The 14,418-nt window shown below is 36.2% G+C and overlaps 1 long non-coding RNA gene across 1 annotated transcript; it reads right to left on the minus strand.

The window, feature by feature from the left end:
* Nucleotides 1-1,372: 1,372 nt before the first annotated feature.
* Nucleotides 1,373-10,431, minus strand: LOC106038535 (uncharacterized). Its single transcript, XR_001208671.3, has 4 exons — nucleotides 9,233-10,431; nucleotides 5,852-5,959; nucleotides 2,914-2,969; nucleotides 1,373-2,760 (listed from the first exon to the last, which is right to left on the minus strand). It is a non-coding gene; the product is annotated as an uncharacterized lncRNA (long non-coding RNA).
* Between the last annotated feature and the right edge of the window lie 3,987 nt (nucleotides 10,432-14,418).

Consider the following 14,418-nt stretch of genomic DNA (forward strand, 5'->3'; position numbering starts at 1 on the left):
TAGGCTTGCACACTACATAAAGTCAAAGGAGAATGCAGTTTCAACATTGTCTTGATGTACAGTTTATGACAAAACTGAAAAGCCCCATCAGAAGCACAGCTTCAGAGTACTAAACCCCAAACATGATACTATATGTTCATGGAATTGTATATTCTTCCTGACGTGAAGAATATTCATTTTAAGACAGGAAAACAGTACTGACAGGGGTATTTCGGTTCTATACCAAAATAAATCTGAGGAGAGATCTGGCACTCTGGATTTCATAATGTTGGTGCAAAAATTTACATGCTTATTAGTAGAACATACACAACTGTACAATCATCAGATCACTGTACAAAACAAAATACTAAAAATGATTTTATGGACTTCAGAGAGAACTTTGAACAGTCATTGCAAGGACTTTGAATAGTTCCCACATAATGAAATATGTTCAGTACTTCCTAGAGATGGTCAAAAGAAAGTAAATAGAAGTCTCTAAAAATGGATCTTGTGAAAAAATCAGAAAACATTTCAGTCTAAAGAGCACAACCATAGTTAGTAATAGCTACAACAGGCCAGCCTTACTATAAAGAGCCCATTAGATTAGGACAGATTATGGCTAAAAATATGGCTAAAATATTGCCTTATTTCAGTCTATTCCACACTCTTTTCATTAGAAACACCCAAGTCTTACAATTTCCTTTAAGGGAATCATAATATTTTAAACACTGTGGTGCCCTAATTCAGTATGAAACTGTTTTGGGTGTTTGTTAGAGCGAAGACTAAAATTCAATGAGGACCTTGACCTCAACAGGTTTTCTGTTTACATATGCCATGGCAGAAGTTTGTCTTGACAGAAACAAGGCCAACCTCTCAATCCATACCCTTTTCCATATCCTATTTCTTTTAATTATTTAGAACCTAGACAGTAAAAAAAGAACTACCCGTTCGCCTTAACTGTGTTCCAACTTGTCATCTGAGCTCAGTTTTTATAAAAGTGTGATGCAATTAAAAAAAATGTAACACAAGTTCTAATCACATATGTCTGCGGGCTGGCTGCCACTTCACATACATTTCAGAGGAATATGTAATAGGCAAGTACAAACAAAATCCTCTGTTGTGCCCCCATACAAAATGTTCTTACAGGAACAGTTGCATGTGCACATATTCCCCAGAATTTGTAATGTGAGAAGTAATGTTGTAAGATAAGAATGACTCAACTTATTGCTTATATATTTTTAGTCATTCTTTTTTTTTTTTTTTTTTTTTTGGGGGGGGGGCTGAGGGGGGGAAATACACATCAGCAGATATTCGTGAAGGTCAGATATAATCTTTTGTCCAAAACATGTTTTGGTGCATGAAGAAATACTTAATTTAGAACAACTGGCTTCCTATGTAACAGTTTAAAAATTACACACAGATTAAATTGTATTTTTCTTTGTTTATCAGTGTTTAATTTTGTAAATAATAATAATTAAAAAAAAAACACAGCATAAATCTACTTATAGTCTTTAGCACTGGCAGACTGTGAACTATTTATTCATCATATCTAAGAGAAATTTCTGGAAACTATTGATAAATTTGCAATCTATTTCTGCAAGTCTTACACTTTTCTTGTTGTTGCGAACTCCCTTATGTGATTTTTTTAATCAAACTATAAATAACACTCGAAACATCTGTTTATGTAATTATATATCCTTATAAGAATCAGTACAAACTGATCCTGCTTTCCACAGACATCCTTCCTTTTCTGTTTCAGAGATTGTTGTGCCCAGAGGGTAAAATTATGGAGTCACAACACAAAACTCACAGCCCAAGGGCATTAGTATTATATATGCTTTAAAGCAACTGGGTAGCCTTGCAATCTTAAACTATTCTACAGATCCTGCCTAAATTACAAGTTGTCAGTCTGCCCTGACATGCTCCAGCAGCTCCGCTTCAGCTTGTTCCTAAACTTGTGAGGGAGCCTTTGCAAGGCAGCCTTGCATCTTCCATCCTTTCTGTCATAGTTTACAAAATGAAGTATGTAAAAGAATCTCATTTACCTAGCTTGTCAAAATGTCAGGATTTTGCTGGAACGTAAATCGCAATCTTTTCATTCTGTCTTTGTAACAAAATGTTCAGCCACATCTTGCCTTTTCTAGCACATCCTCCTTCCTTGCAGGTTTATTGACCCCTACATTGTTGGGGGTATATACATCATACATGACCATACATCAGTCCAAAAGAATCATTGCCATAGCCATGTGGACCACTGAGAAAAGTACACAAATTCTTGGAGAAGAGACTTTTAAAATATTGTTTATGGACCCCAGACAGTTCGCCGTGGTGGTACCCCCTTAGCAATTGCACATATTACACTATTACAATGTAATAAATATGTTTTTTTATTTTTTCTTGGTCACCTTTTGCAAACCCTTTAGAAGACACTCACAAAACATGCCCCACATACACTTTTACCTCTTCCCATCCACATATGTCTCTACAGGATCTCACTTACATGGAGAAAGAGGCTAGACTAATAAGTTCCTATATTCTTAGTAGAACTTTTCAGTCAAATAGTCAACATTTCCTTTGCGTAGAAGCTTCTAAGTCGATCTGTTTCCATTCATAAACATTTGTGAAACACAAAATATCTATCAGTGAAAAAACCACAAGTGACATACAAAGAAGAAAAGTAAACCAAGTAAACCTTAACACAGTGTCTTTTGAAAAGATAATTGAATTCTTACCTTCAAAAGTACTTCCCATGAGATCAAGAATATGGTTCAGCATTCAGATCTGTAAAGATAAAGCACTTTTAATGAACTTTAATCCACCATCCCTTACCCTTAGTGCAGTGGTAAAGTTAACAAAATTGTGACTGTTTTAAAGTCATGCATTTGGGATGTTATCTTCCCTTTTGCTGTTAAAACAGAAGAGAATTCTACTTACACAACAGTTTGTCAAACCAGTAGCTACTACCAGGTTGTGCATATTGTTCCTTGGGTCTACAAAAACAATATATGAGAGTATTAATGGAATATGCTTAATTTATACAATAATGACGATGCTTACATTTTTGTCAGTAGTACTGTTACAATTTGATTCCTGGAATCCATTATTTAATTTATTCACACAACACTATAAATACAAATTATTTGCAGAAATAATTGTTATTCTTTTTGTAGTAACAGAACAAGCAAATGCTTGTGAATAAAACCTAGCTGTGAATATTTGCAGAAACTGGAGCTGGGGTTGGGAATGGCTGCATTCTGAGCTGTTCTCTGCTTTTGCTGGTCTTACGGTCAGAATTCAGAACTGCCTGAAAGTAGACACCACCACGTTATCTGTAATGGAACCTGGCTCCAAAGGGCAGCTCCTGTATCAGAATTACACCCAGCTGACAAGTACCATGGTAACGGTTTCTTTTTTGTTCAGACGAATAGGATCACTTACAGACCTATTTTCTTACTGGACAATGCTAGTTGAGAAGGATGATGCTGGGGGAGTTTCAGCTTTAGCCCACGTTTCCTAGATAACTTCATTAATATACAATAGAAGCATCTTCAGATAAAAGACTTGTAGCAGTTTGAGGAAATTAAAAGGTAGTGCCAAAATAGCCAGGGTAACAAAAGGTACATTATATTCCCTAGACAAACAGCCTGAGCAATTCCATCTCTTACCAAGTGTTAAAGCATTATTTTCATTACTTCTTCCAACTTTATCACTGGGCCTAACAAGAGAAGAGCTTCACAAACTTTGCCTTGCTTACCTCCCGATCAAGGCCACAAACAGCACTATTGCGATTTTTTCTTTAAGCATGATCAATCAGCATTTACAGGAGAAAAGTCAGGAGCACCAACACCAGCCTAAACCAGCAGGTTAGGGCAAGGGCATGGCAGTGGCAGCACTTTTCGCTCTTCAGAGTTTAAGCATCCACTAGTTCTGGTGCATGGCTTGTTCAGCAGGCTCTGAAGAGCTCAGGCAGAGTATGTGGTACACTTGTTCTCAGGATTTAGAGGGTTGTGTAAATCTGTGTGATACACTTCTAATACATTTTTTCACACCTGGTTTATGTATGTTATGGTAAGCTCTGAAATCCCAGAATAGTCGCTACACCTGTCATGTGCAGTATGTTCATTCCTTCTCACAGAGGAAATTTCTCTTATTACAAGGTCAATTCTATAATTTGGAGACTCACAAAGCACATAACAGAACATCATTTCCCCTTTTTATCTCTGCTGTCTATCAAAAATAGTTTTATACCTGAATGTTCTCCATTATAAAGTCATTTACTCCAACTTTTTCTCCGTGAATCCAGCCTGCAATCTGCTCCTATTGCGCTTAACTGCCAGCTTCCAGTACTGCCACAGGGCATGTGTTTTGTGTCCAGGCTTCATAAAGCACACCTGTCAGTCTGGCTGCCTGCGATGAGGAGGCAGCCATCCCACCAGCCATCCCACTAGCTTCCCAGTTAGGGCACAAACAGTTGCAATGTTGATTTTAAATGTTGCAGAAGTGTTAAAACACTGTAAGCAGACAGCTTATCAAGGCAATTAACCAGGAAAGACCAGGGTTCAGCAGCCACCTCCAGACCAGGTCTCATCCTGTGCAGGACAAAAGATCTCATATTGCCCAGTGACAGAAGAAACAACTTGCTTATACTGACACAATTGCAGCATCTGCTTTTTCTTCTTTCTTTTGTAAATTAACTCCAGAAAAAGCAAGCATTAGCTGGAGATCATGGGTAAAAGGGAAGGCAAAAAGGAAGTCTAGCGATATCTTTGTAGATTAGAAACCTTCAAATATGAATAAAGGAACAGAAGAGTTGTTGTAGGTTCCCATCCCATGAAAGCACCACTGGAAACCGAGCCTCCAGCCATACTCTGCAGCACGTCCACACTCTGACAGAACTCGCACCGGGACTCCTATCAGTGAGTAGAGGTGAATGTCAATTCACTAGAGACTACTTTCAGGGATGTTAATGGGAAAGGTTTTAGAAGACAATACCTGGACTATCTGTAAGACAGATATAGTTTTTAAGTAGTATCTATGTACGTTTGATAGACTTTGCAAACTGCACAACTTTATCTTCTTGTAATGTGAAACAATCTGTATTCCTTTGGAATTTTGCCTTCATGTTTGACTTCCTTGACTTGGGAAGAGGAGTACTCAAATATCATCAGGCTGAGTATGATGTCAAAACAAACCAACAAATACAATGAGATTAATTAGATTGCCAAAATCCTCTCATCTTATTTTAATTCTAATACTTTGAAGGGTAAATTTGAAATATTTTTGATGACTGGAAGTGGAGGGACATTTCTGACATGACTGGACACTACAGGACTGCAATAGCTATCCAATTTTCAATTAATTAGAGCTCTGATTTTGCGTTTTGATTTCACTTGATTCAATTGTAGTTATATGCCATTCCAGTTCCAGTTTGAATGCTACTAGTACACACTGTGCTGCTGAGTTTTACTCTTCTCTGAATATTTCCATTCAATCTATCCTCAGGTAGTATTGGTGGCAGTCAAGCATTTACCTATGTCTTAACAGTTGTGTCTATAACACTTCGTATTTCCACGTACCATTTTAAATTGAAATGCTTCTTAGCATTAGCCAATGAAGTACAGAGAATGCAGAAATACTGCAACATCTCTGACTTTTATACCACATACAGGAAGTCTGAAAGTTCAGCTTGAGCATTTGACACAATGCTGTTGAAGGGCAGAAAATTCAAAGCTACATCCTTATTCGATGTTATGCTGATGGTCACTTCCTTTCTCAGAAATGGCTGACCACAGCAGAGAAAGTCTATAGACTGAAATACTGCTATGCGGAATAAACAGTCAGTCCTCTGAACAACAGGTCTAACAAAGCTTACCTTTTTTTTTTTGTTTGTCTTTGAAGTAGATTTGAATCCGTAGCTCTTTTTCTTCCATGGAATCCTTGCTTGATAAGGATTCACCTCTTCTTGCTGCCTTTCCCCCTGCTAGGGATATAAAAAAGAAGAGAATTCTTAGGGATAATTGATTTTCACAAAACTCTTAGGAATTGTATTATATATAATTGCATACCTTTAGCCATATGAATTTTAGCAAGTGGGTTATAACTTACTAACAAAGGGTCATAAACAATATATTCACATAAAACATCATCAAATGAAAACTATCTGGCAGCTCTGTATAAGATATTACTTATAGTAATGTATTATAAAGAGAGAATATTATATACATACTTACTACTCTGTCAATGTTTTTTTCTTACTTTTTGCTACATGAGACCTGTCATGTATATACACATTAACTAATGAATCGCTTCAGATGATGTTACCTCATCAGATTTTAAATGTATTTATCAGGTAGGCATTGTTAGGATTTAGTCTCTCTTTGAAGTTAAACATGACAGCTTGATAGGTATTGGCATACTTTGAAAAGAAGATGATAAAGCAGTTATTAAAATAGCTATATACTTATTAATATATCTCATTCATTTTGTCTGTTCATTTCAATTGTTCCAATGATGATTGCTGAATCAAGCAGCATCACCTTGCCATGTAGGGAACTGAGATGTAGATTTTATGCTTATTTACTTTGATGGGAGGATTAAGTACTTTTACGAAAGTTACATGAATTATTCTGGGTATATGCCAATATTAGCGTATTTAAAATTTATCCTTATGCCTTTACTCCTCAAAAGTGTGACTTAACAATAATGGATTTATGCTCTTCTATTATTACAAATAATCACTATGATTAATTTACACACGAATTTATAAACTAATGATTTGTGAACTCAGGAGTTACAAACATAGTTCTGTCTGCTTGGTAGACTAAGTTTCTGTGTCAGACTACATATTCTGTTTGGCTGTTTCAGTTTCTTTTTAGTTTCTCCTGAGAATTTGAACAGTGAAACATCGAAACAAAAGTTAAAACTGCTTAAAAATATTCAGCTGGCCTTTTTGTTCCATCAAGAGAGTTGGAAGTAAGTATCCAAGCAGAATTTTAATTTATCCATACTTTGTTTTATTCACTGTGTGCTATCAGAGTGCAACTTGTGCTGTTAACATAAAAATGATATAGAAAGTGTTTGCAAGAACGTTCAGAAAAAAATGGTAGAGAATTTGAGGTAAATAGGAGGCCTAAACAGTTTTAAACCAACCACTCAAGATTTTACTTTAGGCTAATTATTATAACTTAATGACAATTCCTCTTAATACTGGATTAAGAAGTTTATAAGAAGCAAACCATATTCAGTACCACAGGAGGTCTATAGTAATACTAAGCAAGCCTAATAATCTCATAAGTCTTCTGAGTGTTAGGTGATACTTTAGCCAGATACTGAAATGTGTGATTCAGGCAAATGCATAACTAAGTAAATAAATGGTCTTAGCAAAGCAAGATTAAAATGTCTGCCCTGAATACCCAAAAACAAATGCCATCAAGTTTTAACTGATGATCAAAGTATTCCCAGAAGGATTCCTGCTTCTTTTCCCCACAGGCTAGGTAAGGAAATTGAAAAAGGAAAAACCATATGTAATCTTCAATGTCATCATTACATTTTTTAGGCATACCTGGAGACAGAATGGGTACAATTGTTAGAGCTGATGAGTGGACTGTTTGAGAATTCCAGTCCAAGATATTTCAAAGCAGACCACCTCATTCGCAAATATGATCTGAACTATGCCCCCTGCGCTCTCCCCAGCACACACCCTATTGAAGGATCAGAGAAAAGAGGAGTGAGAGATGCACATGGGAATTAAATTTCAGAATCTGATTTTAAAATCCTGGGTTCTACAAGGTTTAGACTACTGCACTCCCCTCCTTACAGCTTAGCCAGAATATTTCAGATTATTCAGGCCATTCAACATCCAAAAAACTAAAAAGTGAAAAAGCAACATCATCTCTCTAGGAACTGCGTATATGAGCAACTCTGTGGTTGCTGGCAGGATCCTGCTGCAAGCTACCTTCACCTTGCACCCTGTGCAAGCTGCTGGACAATGTCAAGAAGCTAGGTGAGCTTTGTTTCCTTGAAATTTGTTTTCTTGTATGTGTACCAAGGAGCATGTGTTTGGATTCCAAACCCCAGAGCAAATATAGTAACAAATTCCATGGAATTGAAGCTGGTATGATTATCAGCATTTTGCTTCATCATTACCCCTTTCCAAAGATGGCAAGCAAGGGCCAACTAGCTGGGGAACAAAAGTCCGAAGAGAAAACAGTAGAGCACATTTACATATTTCTAAATACGTTGTGAAAACCTTCTCCTTCTGCTAACATGTAGACAGACATATCCAGGGGTCTGCGTAGCAGTACTCTGCTTTTACTGCATAGATAAAACGTACCCTTGCAGCAAGCTCTACCCCAACTTTCCAGGGAGTTATGCTGCTTGTGTCTCCAGTGAGCTTCTCAGAAAGCACTCATTGTAGTATAGCAGGGACACAGGTCATTTCTATTTCTTTGCTAAAAATCATCTGCTTCGAAGGTGATTTGTTTAATAGCTGTAACCAACACGAGACTGGTGACTGAGTTTTCTCAGAGGGGCAAGCTAGGCTGAAGTCAAGCAGGACCTGTGCTGCCACCTGCTGTGCAATTCTATTTTTTATTCCCAATAAAAAATACAAGTAATTTGTCAACAAAAGACAATATTGCAGAATGCAGATGCTAATGTATAGCACAATTTATATCATTTAAAAAAACCTCTATAGAGAGGAGTTAGCCATGCACAAGAATGGACAAAGCCTTAGAAAAATGTGCCCAGGTGTGTTTAGTGCTGTGTACTTACCGTGTTTTCATATAAAATCAAACAGATAGGTGCCTCAGCTGAGAAGGTTGCACACATCTATTCTGTGACATTACCTTATGTGTGTGCTATCTGCATGCTTACAACCCGGTGTAATTCAATCTCTACACAATAAATAGCCTCAAAATACCAACTACTGGTGACATTTAAACAGTGTTTTAGAAAGTATGCAGATGAATACCTAGGGCAGTTTGGTCACTGGTTGTCCGGTGCTCTCTACAAACATAGATCTCCTAGATCTCACAAAGTGAGTTTCCTAGCTCAAGGTGAATTCTCGTCTAGACCTCTTTTGCAGAATAATGAGCATTTCTGCAAGTCTGCACATAATAAGAAAGTTTAGAAAGTAAACCTCAAGCACCGTTCTTAACAAGCCCTATGCTAAACAACACACAGCACTTACAGATGCAGTACCATGAAGTACAGGGCATATACTACTCCCTTCTTAAACTAGTTCCCCACTTACCTCCAGAGATAATATAAGTATAGCACTGTATAGCATGGAGTCTGTTTTTAGAAACATCTTCCAATGAAGGTTTCAGAACCTCAAACAGGACTACATATTTGTATATGAATATATATATTAACTCTAGAATCTCCTTAGACTAAGTTAAGCCAGACTTTTACTGACAGACAAGTAAGATTTAACACTGAGAAAATTTAATGAGTAAAAGGTAATTCCCCATCTCCCTCAGTAGCTGATAGCTGGATGCCTTCACGCTGACTCGCCCAGTTAACAACTCGCTTTTACCAACACCTGCTATCCTTACAGGTTCATTAGCATTTCTGTTGTTCTTTGGGAGTTCACTCTAAAAGACTTAGTAATATAAAATATAAAACATACTTAATAACAAAGTAAAATATATAAATTGTGTAATTTATTAAATACTATTAATATGTTTAAAACTACAACACACATACATTCACTTTTAACAGTTATTACATGAAACAACTTGTCTTGGAAGTAGAAAAGAACACATTTAAGAAATGCAGGAAGAAACTAACTGCTTATGACCCCAAAAGTGAGGTCCATAAAATATTTTGTATTACTGTTATTTTAAAAATTATAGTTCTTATGACATATTTTGGAACTTTCTTTTGAAAAAAGAAATTGAACTATTGGGAAAAAAAAAAAGGAAAACAGTCAGATTACGGCAGTTAAATAAATGAGAACTGACATGTTAATCCATATGACTATTGGTAGCCACCTGTGTTATCCCTGTAATTTTCTTTCTTGAACTAGATGTCTTCCTTGGATTTCTGACTTTGGGGTACAGTAAAAAGGTTCAAGAGGACAGCCTGTCACAAATACTCTATTTCATGATGTGAACGCAAGCTTCTATACACTCTGCTGCATCACCTCCTATTAACATGCTCTGACTTCACACAAGCTCATGAGAATAGTGGGAACTTTTATTTTCTTGTTCTTTTGATAAAATAAAACTAAAAATATTATCAATTAAAGAAAAATAAGAACATGAGAAACAGGGACCGAGTAATTTCTACTTTTGGTTTCTGATACATGACTTGAACAGATTAAAATAACAAGTCCTTAGAAATCCCACATAGTGACAGCTGTTATCTAGCAAAGTTCAGACTGAAACGTGTTGATCTTTATCCCTTATCACTGTGACTGATTAAGACAGCACAATTTTTAGCTTCATATTTTAATGGGAGCAGGAGCAGACCTGCCAGATATCAAAACCATCCAACCAAAAGAAATTAAAGAATTCTGGGTAGCATTGGGATCTCAGCACAGAAATCAGTGCTTTGGTAAGATGTTACTCTGTTGTTAGAATTATTTCAGCAGAATGCTTTGAACTTGACCTTGCACCATTCAAATGAATTGTTCATCTCTGCCAGGTTTCTGATGTATTACGAAATAGTTATCAGAATACAGGCAATGACTTTAATAGTACCAATTACACAGGCATCAATTATGCTGTACTTGCTTCCATATAATTTCACCTCCCTGCCAAGTAGTAGCAGAGAGTATTCTGTATTCACAAGATACCAGTGAAAATACCTCCACAGGTAAAGTTATACACATTCCAAATATATGTTAAATGTATCTTGTTTCATTTACTTAGTTTTCAAATGCCTCAGAGTGGCATTGCCCAAATAGGAGAGAGCATGCACTAGTATTAGGATGAAGGTTTAAAAGAATCTTTTAATGTGAAAACTGTACCTTATTCTGTTTGTATGACTCAACATCTAGAGTTTTTGCTTATCTTGCTGACATTTGTACTCTTTGGAATTTATAAACATCATCAAATGGATCTGAAAACATTAATTGTAAGAATGTTTTCAAGCTGTGATATAAATATTTTGGTTACTTCTTTTCCCCTTTATTGGTTTTCAATTACATGCTTCCAGAGGTCTGCCCACTCCTTTGGAGCTATGCAACCACAGTGCAGTTTCTGCTAGTCCCTTTCTTCCTGTTAAAGAATGCTTTGTTTTAAGAAAATAGTTTGGGTGCCTCTTACCACCATCAGTCAGAATTTCTAAATGGAAAAATCAGTTGCTGAGTCCAATACAAGGTACTGGGTAAGATGCCTGTAGTGAGTACTGCAGCCTTGAGCCCCTGTCCTGGCAGGAAAAGATTGTGTCAAGGCTGAGAATGTGGAAAAACTCTTCCCAGCAATCAACCAAGGAAGAAAACAAAAAGCAGATAGCTCTGAAGCATAATGCAGACCCTCTGTCATGCTGTTAAAATGCACAGGGACACATGAACTCGGAGCCTTAATAAATTTAGAGAGCTCAGTGGTAAATATTTCTAAGACCTGTAAAACAGACTAATGAAACTAAAAGGGGCTGAGCTATCTAGAAGTCACAGCACAACTGGCCTGAAAAAGAAAAACCCTTTCACTTCTCCTGTTGCATCTTAAAACTGTTAGCACGCATCCTTTGACGTAGTAAGAATAAAGGAGCTACTGACTAGAGGATCCGTCTGAATGCTGAGGTGGGAATATAAGCAGAGATATTAAATCTGCACAAGATATATTTTTCTTATTTCCTATAAACATTTTGCATTACATCGGCTTAAGACAAAAATAAAAAAATAAATAATCTTTTGTTTATATGTCAGCTCTTTCTCAGAAATGCAATCCTTACACATTTCAAGAAAACGTAAGTCAGGTTATTTATCACTAATTTCAGTCCAGTGACTGCTGCAACTTAGATGGCTCCTTTCCACCCCATCTCATCAGAGAACTGCTAAACCTATTTCTAGGTTTTTCCTCCAACAGGAAAGCACACAATACTTTTCTTCCCTTTCTTCCTTTCCACAAACTTTGAAAATCTTCTCTAGCATTTGTTCTATCAATATATGAAGTAAAAAATGCTTGATATATCTAGGCCCCTCCAAGTCCCCAGTGACCAAATGCCCCTTCATCAGTGGATTTTTTTTTTTTTTGATTGCTGCCTTTTGCAGAATCAGACGTATTCTTGGTATTTAAAGTCAAATTCCCTTACAGAAGAGTATCGTGTATCATGCAGGTGTAATCCTGAATCCCTTTCTACTGGTACTCATTTCAAGCTTTAGAACCGAACCAGTCCAATTCTTACTATTTAATTTCCTTTGTGTAGAAAAGTGATAATAATATTCTCAAGAGTTAAAACCACAACAATTGTGCTGCTACTGAAAAAGAAAGGCTTTCTTATTTGTTTGTTTTTTTTTGTTTTAATTGTGTTAGTTAATACAGAGCATTATAATGGGAATTTAAGATGATGAACAACCACTAGAGGGCTCATTATTCCATACGGTGTTTTACCAAAACGGTTGAATAAGCCTATCAATAGCAAAGAACTTAAGTGTGATCTGTCATATATGAAGTTCCTGTGACTTTATGAAATGCATAAACTTACACAGAAATATAGAAAACTTGCACAGAATATATATACCGTATAACCATTTCGCCCTTCAGTAACTTATTAATACAAACTCTAATGAGATGAAATTCTCTAATATAATAAATATAGATATATACACCTGTATCTTCAGTGAATCAACTCTGAAAAACATTGGCAAAGCTGAAAGCTTTCTACAAGCCTACAAATGAGGACTATGGCACATTATGCAGAAAAGCCAGGATTCGTTGTGTGATGTCTGAGGGCCATTGTTTTCAACAGGGTATGAGAAGAGCCTTTTGGTATTTTACAGAATCTATTTTTATGGATTCTGTTCAATATAAATGTTAAAATGTTTGACTGATATCTATGCATGCTAATAAAATATAGGAGGACCTATGGGTTCTAGCAGAACCCATGTTTGGGTCAGAAACCTTTACGGAAATGTGTGCTGAGTTCCTGATATATCGCTGTAAAAAGCTGAGATACTCAGCTTTGAACACCTTCTTCCCTAAAACCACAAGACATAAAAATACATAGTGATAACACAATACTATGACATTATGAGACTGATCATGTAATATCCCATGTTAGAATGAAATCATACAAATTTCATACAACTTAACTAACCAGAGATAACATCACGTAATACTTTTCCTTCCTACCTTTTGTCTTTTTTCTAAAACTGGAATTACCTTTGTTTTACATTATGTTGAAAATAATGGTTCCCTAATTTTGAATGCCAAATGTTCCTATGATGTTAATAATAGAAACAAAATAAATAGAAACAAAGTTAAGGGAAGACACAAACATTCAGAATCTCTCAGGCTGAGATTTATAAGCAGTGACAGAGTGTCTTGTAATCAGAAGTTCGATTCAGTTTATAAGACTGAACTCACACTTGAGCTGCAGGTAGAAGAAGTATCAAGTTCTTTTATCTGCAGATGAAAGTCAGGGGTTGCAAACTGATGGAACTTCAACTCTGCTTCACAAGTACTATCTAAAGTTCTCTTCTTTGGCATCACAGTTACTTTCAAACCGCCCTCCCACAATACTTTGAAATTCTAAAAATTCTTATTTTCTGCTAGTCTCTGACTGGCCAAAGAGACATTAACCATCACGTTGTCATCCCCTCATGCATACGTTATGGTTCATTTTGATCATGGATTTATTACTCAACACCCACAGCTTCTCATGCTTGGCAATTTGAATTATTACAGAAATGACAAAATTAATACAAATAATCATCATCTATTTTCATTTAATAATGTTTTCATTTAAAATAGACTCTTTCCTAGTCATGCTAGAAAAATGCTAGTTACTTGACTGCACGACTTTGGAAATACTCTCTTTTTTCATGCAAACAAACAATCCAAAACAAGTTTTGACCTAGTACTTTGATTATACATTATTTAGCTTTTTGCCGTATGTACTGCCTAAGCTCCTTAGACCCATTCAGGGTGTTTATTTCTACCTTTAAAAAGATGGAAAAAATTCAAATCCTGATGTGCTTACAGATCAACTTTAACCCCATGCCTCATGACAACAGTAGTTTTTTTGTTTCTTCTGTTAATAACTAGTGTGGTCCCATCAGCAGAAAACAATTACAATGTACTTTAGATTGGAATTCTTTTTACTGATTTCAGGATGTGATATAAGGTCACTCTGGTTACTGAAGTTTTCCTCAGGAGTCTAGTGGTCTGGAAGGTCTCTGTTGCGTGGGAGGAATTTGTTTAATTGACAAATATTGTCAGTGCTTGAAACTGGACTTGTGCTATTCAGGCTCTCTTGGTAGGTGATTTA

Source organism: Anser cygnoides, chromosome 13, assembly GCF_040182565.1.
Source record: "Anser cygnoides isolate HZ-2024a breed goose chromosome 13, Taihu_goose_T2T_genome, whole genome shotgun sequence".
Classification (NCBI taxonomy): domain Eukaryota; kingdom Metazoa; phylum Chordata; class Aves; order Anseriformes; family Anatidae; genus Anser; species Anser cygnoides.